Raw genomic sequence first — 6,756 nt, forward strand, 5'->3', positions numbered from 1 at the left:
ATATTAATAAAGATAATAATGTTTGTTTCCAAGTGGACAAGCCAGGTTTGTCGTTACTTAGCGCTGTGAGATGCAGCAGAAGTTTTTATTACCAACGAGTGGGTGGAATACTGTAAGGAATGATCATATTGTCACCGTCAGAAAAAGTATGAACGGCCGGTTTCGGGGGTACTGGGAATTGCACAGAAGAGGGATAATTTGATAAATAGTGGGCATTATCTTATGTAGACTTGTCAACGCATTACCACTCGTGGACAAGGAAGAAGCATTTACAAGGACCATTTCACTAGTAAGAGAACATAACAAGCTAGGAAAAGGCCAAATCTTTAAGATTTGAAGGTGGCGGGCAAAAACAAAATGAAGCATCATACTTAGAACTTGATAAGAAAACTTCAAATTGCGGAAAATGTGAAACAAGAATTACGGATCTGGTGAAGCAGCAGGACCGCAAGGGTCCGACCGGTGAATTCGAACAAAAACCCGAAATCAACGCTGCGGCCCTACGGTGGTGGACTGCTGAGCAAGGACCACAAAAAGTGAAAGTGGAGATGATGAATTAGAGGAATCAACAGTGCGGACAAATGGCAGCAAGAATCTCAGAACCACGGTATGCAGTGCAACTGTAGCGAGTCACAGCTTTCGCTTTTAGAGAACAGTTGGGTACAAACTTTCCTGCCAACGCACGAGACGGAACGTGGCCTGCATAGAAAATGACTGGCCACGTAAGGAGCACAGAATGAACCACCAAGATTTTTAGATATAAACGGCACCTTCAATGGGTTATATTGAACAGAGCCAAGAGGCGGCTGGGGCCTTGTGAATTATTTCTTCGCAGTTGCAAGTAAAGGATCAAGTGGATGAAAGGGGACAGTCAAAATTCAGAAAAGTAGAAAGTTAATAGCTGCAGGTATGGTAGTAAACTGGGTATGGTAGTGTTCTGCCTCACTCCACTGACATGCTTCTGTTTCTTTACAGCCCCTTGACGGGTGGTTGTGCTGGGATGTGCAATTTTTCATTACAGTTGGAGATTTCGTCTCGGAATTTGGAGAACTAAAACGAAGCCGGAGGAAAGTCGCTGATATTCTTAGTTCCGGCTGGGAATCTCTGTGGGACGAAGTTCAAAACCTGGGAAGATGAAGGAATAGGATGAGACCACTAAAGCCGCGTGAGTTTGAGGAGAAATAAGTTAGGGTAGTGTGCAATGATAAAGAGAAGAACTCAAAGTTTACCACAATTATGGTGGTTATTACAAGTGACTAGGTGAGACAGTATGGGGTGTGTTTGCACTAAGTGTACTGGCGATTAGGAAGGAGTTTTTTGCTAATATGGATGTCATGCTGTCGTTGATGATGATGAAGTGAACTGGGGATTAGGAAGGTGTTTTTTGCTAATATATGCTACTTATGCCAGCAAACCGGCATAAGCACGCTGGGAGTTGATGCGCTTGGGGAAATCAAGCGTATAGGGACTGACTGGAGTGGACTTCTGAGAAATGGACTAGTTTATCCAGAATTTATTACGTGATTTGGACAATATCATACCTCATGAGGGAAGGTGAGTGTAAGAGAAGTGGCCACTAGTCCCTGAAATATTGCTGCCAGCTGCAATCAACTAGTGGTGCGTTGAGAAAAAACCATTAGGCGCTAGGCTTGTATGCCGACGGTGGATGGCTAGGTGTTAATTGTATGTACGTTCATATTTATTTTTCGCGTGTGTACATTATTGGAAGCAGTAGGTAGGTGTGTGTGTTTATTCGGTTGATGAAGTGGGCTTTGCTGAGGTAGAACCACAATTCTCTCGAGGACAAGCCATAGCCTTCCACGTCTATCTAATTCGTTGGCATCGCAAAGTATATTTATACTATCCGATTTGTGTTGTTTAAAGAGTTTTTTGATAGACGACAAGTCAGGTTTTCCGCCATCTGTGGGTTATGAGTTTGCCAGACGAATGAAAAAGGGGACGAGTTCAACAACGCAACAACAAACATAAAACAACAATGTCCTTTCCGGATATTCATAATTAAGGACCTTATCCAGGTTCACCGGCGAAGGTGCGATGCAGCCTTGCCAATGGAGTGATGGCTGCTACATGAACACACCATGACAAAACTACCCTTTCTGTAGGGCGTACCCGACCACTTCATGACGTTTTCGTTCATGGTTTTAGTGCATGGTACCAGATCTGGAAGTTGGAAAACAACCAGGTGGTCCAAAATGCTGCTTGTGCGTTAATAAAGTGCTCCAATGACCGGTTATTTTCCCCAGTTAGGGAGAGAGACCCTGCCAGTAGAACGGATCAGTCAACTCGGGCAAGCAACCAGCGAGCAGATGCTGGTAAAGTCAGTTTGCGAGTAAGGCAAGTTAAATAACTGTCACCAATGTGACAATGGGAATGGAATGATGTCTTTCAGAGCGGGTGAGTAAGAATTGATGTTATCTGCCATGTCAAGCAGAGGCGCACCACGGTATTGTATGCGGGCGTTCTGTGAAGTTTGATGCACACCATCTGATTAGATATATATTGGCGTATGATGCACCCTAGTATTGAGGAAATCTCCCACTTTGGTTTGCTTTCTGTCAGTTAGAATTAGGCATAAGAGAGTAATCCACAGTAGTGGCTTAGCTAGAGCGAGGTGTAAGTTTTCTGGATGTATTAACCAAACCAGTAGCAACAAGCACAGATCAAACAGGCATCTAAGAGATTAGAGTGGCTTGAAGTATTTCAAAGGGGAGCTTTCACTTGCCCGCTTACTGTATTGTCACCAAACTAGAATGTACATTGGACTCGATTCATAGAGGAGATCAGGGGTGGTTGGACATTAACTAATGTAGTCTATACTGCTGGTGCTCAGGAAGAGAGTAATCCACAGTAGTGGCTTAGCTAGAGCGAGGTGTAAGTTTTCTGGATGTATTAACCAAACCAGTAGCAACAAGCACAGATCAAACAGGCATCTAAGAGATTAGAGTGGCTTGAAGTATTTCAAAGGGGAGCTTTCACTTGCCCGCTTACTGTATTGTCACCAAACTAGAATGTACATTGGACTCGATTCATAGAGGAGATCAGGGGTGGTTGGACATTAACTAATGTAGTCTATATTGCTTCACAGGTGCTCAGGAAGACCGTTGTAGATGCTAACGTAGTAAACTAGAAGACAATATAAGTGTAGGTTAGTACAAGCTGGGGCACCTTTAGAGGTTTATAGACTTAAGGAATACATAGAGAGGACGTGAACCACCATTTGGCCTGGCCTCTGCTATAGAGGCATTTTTATGCAGAGAACGGTGTAAGAGGATTAAATTTAGCTTAAACAATCTGTGCCATAGTGGTTCAAGACCTGAGATGGACAGTGAGATCTGTAGGAGGGAGATTTGGACTTCAGGAACAACCTTCCTGTGATTGAGCGTTAAGCGCTTGCAATCACTACAGTTACTAAACTTTTGGGCATAAAAATGAAGAGAATGCGGGTAGACTCCCATGATCGGTCTGACGCACTGCTTGAAAATTGCGATTATTTTGCCTCAAAACTAGAGATGGCGCAATAATAAAAGGCGTAGCCCACTAGCTCGGGCAACCGGGGACTAGACTAAACATAAAAGGGTATCCGACACCAAAATCTTTGACCGATGTGGGGTACGTAACAGGATTCCCATTATTGTGAACGCATCACCCAGGAAGGGACGGAGATAGGAATTTGTTCGGGGTTTTGCGAAAGAAAAGCTTGGACCAGTAATTTGCCAACAAGTTAGCGAGTTTGAGTCTTGTTGGATCTGGTGAAAGATGAGCGCTTGTGCGGAAGAAGGAAGTGTGTACACGAATTTTATATCGTCTGTAAAAAGGAGGGCCATGGTACACAGCGTCAATGACTTCGTTGGTCTACAGTAGGAAGAGGACGAGGCCTACCACGCTTCTTTAAATGATTCCGGCGTCAATGAGGAAGATTGCCTATCTCCTATATGTGTTATTTGTCTCTTGTCAAATAGGTAGGAAGCAAATGAAATAAAGAGAAGGAAGTGTGTACACGAATTTTATATCGTCTGTAAAAAGGAGGGCCATGGTACACAGCGTCAATGACTTCGTTGGTCTACAGTAGGAAGAGGACGAGGCCTACCACGCTTCTTTAAATGATTCCGGCGTCAATGAGGAAGATTGCCTATCTCCTATATGTGTTATTTGTCTCTTGTCAAATAGGTAGGAAGCAAATCACTGAAATAAAGCGCCAGGGTATCTGATGGTACTAAGCTTATATGCCAGGGATGCATGGGGAACCTCTTTAAACGCTTTCTGCACATAAAAATATAATATCACCGTGGAATCCCCAGCATACTGTGCTGCTGTGGTGGGTCCAAAGAAGTAAGTCTGGCGGCCACTAATGGATGTGTGAGCCAAAAATCCATACGGACTGTATTTCTTGCAATCGTAGCACCTAGACGGCACTTGGGCGGGCATGGTAGCGGGGTCACCGTTGAACCAGATGACATCCTTGTAAATTTCGATAGCGATTCTTTATATACATATGTGCCAAAAGGGCAATATTTAGAAAAGACCAAGCGACTGCTTCCAGCAGACACCGCCCTTTCAAAACGGCACAGCTCACGGTGGTGAAATAGTGGAAAGTATGAAAGTTTTCCTGAAACTCACTCATTTCGTTTTCGACTCCTAAGTTTACGACCAATAACAAGGTCACGCAATGGAATCTCCACTATCCCCGGTTCTGGCAAGTATATTTATGGAGGATTTGAACAGAGCTTTAACTGGACACCCATTCCTACCTAGCATATTTTGGCATTGTGTAGATGACACTTTCGTCGTGATGAAACGAGATAAGGTTTTACAACTGTCTGAATAAACTGAGTTCACAGAACAAATTTGATATGCAGTTAGAGTAAACTTCAGGAACACTGGCCTTTTTAGACTGCCTGACACATTAGGTCGGGGGAAACTAAAGGCCACAGTGTACAGGAAGCCAAACGACAATGAAGCAGTTTCGGACTACTCGTCTTCCCATCCAAAGTCAGTGTTCGCCAGCATTGTATCATCAGTGCATAAGCGTGTAAGGGCCCTGTGCACACGAGAAGCTGATTGGACGGCGGCCCAGTTCGGAGTGAAGAACAAACTTGGAGGTAGAAGATATCCAGCTAGTTTGATTGGGCGTCATTTGCGAAGACTATTGGTACCGGTAACAAAACTCAACAGGGAATGGATCGGGACCGCTTTTACTCAATAGAAAGCAGGGACATAGGATGCCATTTGAAGAATTCTAAACACGATCAACATAAGAGCAGCCTGCCAGAGGATGAACACTGTGCTGTCCAAGGGTGCGATTGAAGGATCGCCTCCTAACACACAGGACCAATGAATGTCTTCAAAATTAAGGGTAACGGCTGCACTAAGGTCTATATAGGACAGAGGGCCAGAGAAATTTACATCGGAATCGGAGAGCATACTGGAAAGATGAACAGGCCTCCAAGGAACGCGGATGAATATCAAGCGCTACTAAAATACTCGGCGATCGCGGAGCACCCACTGGACACGGAACACAAAATAGCTTTAGAAAATGCTGAGGTTCTGGGGCGAGGACCACGGTCCACGTCGCAGAGACGGTAGAAATCGCAAAGCATCCCATTGTTAACAGAATAGGTGTGGAACTGGCAAGTGTGTGGACAACGGTTTTGGATCAGTCGAGCTGAAGGGTGTTGGTGTGAGGTTATCAAAAGGAAGATTGGACATTATATTAGGTCCACTTTAACTCAACCCATCTCAAAGTAAATTGTCAGAGCACCCACAACCCCGCAAAGGCCAGGGTAGATCTACCAGTGGCAACCGAGTTAAATCATCAATTGAAGCACCCCGAAGCGGGAGACTATGGGACCAAACCCTATCATAATTAATTTTGAGACTCTCCCAATCCACCAACGCAGGATTTTGACAACCACATTGACCGACAGGAGTCGTTAATTGACACTCAACACTGATCCAGTGTGAGAATTTGAAGAGGACTTGGTGATTGGTTCCGTCTGTCTTATAACCTGGCTAAATTGGTGACCAGCTCACTTGGCCTGATGAGGCTTTTTTGTCAAAAGCGATAGTCGTCAAGGGCGCGTCGGGGTTTTGATGAAGGGAAGAAATATCAGCTAGGGAGATAGTTACGTTGCTGAGAGACAGGTGGCCAACGTGATTGTTAATGGCTGTAAAATATGTGGAAGGCGGGATCGGTTTGAATTTGGTAGGACAAGGCAAGTAGCAGCTAGTGAAGTAGGCGTTCTGATGGTCTGCTTTAATGACGGGATCGGCAATAGCACAACCTTCGGTGGAACGCAAACAAGCACCCGAATGCCAGTTTGGGGCACAGCGCTCGTGGAGCAGTCGGCTGAGTAATTTGTAGTATGGAGGTGTTATGAGGATGGTGTTGTCTTCTCCGCGTTCGAGCACGCAAGAACCCCAGCAGATGAGAGCTTACTCATGTGAACTAGTAGTATGAAATGGCGAGATAAAGGAAGCATCAAAGTTTCAGGAAGCCAGTGTGTATAAAAAAGTGTGAAAATGACTGAAGAAGGGAGCTGAAACAAGGGAGGACTCGGAGGAGCAGGTGGGTCATAATTGGGTACGTTGCAAGAAACGGCGCAGTTATTGCTTACCATGAAGCATAGGCCGGCTGCAGATGTAGCCGAATGGTCATCGTTTGATAATAATAATAATAATAATAATAATAATAATAATTCCCGACTAGTGGGTAGCATACCGTCGGGCATGATCATA

This window comes from Opisthorchis viverrini (assembly GCF_000715545.1).
Source record: "Opisthorchis viverrini unplaced genomic scaffold opera_v5_246, whole genome shotgun sequence".
Taxonomy (NCBI): domain Eukaryota; kingdom Metazoa; phylum Platyhelminthes; class Trematoda; order Opisthorchiida; family Opisthorchiidae; genus Opisthorchis; species Opisthorchis viverrini.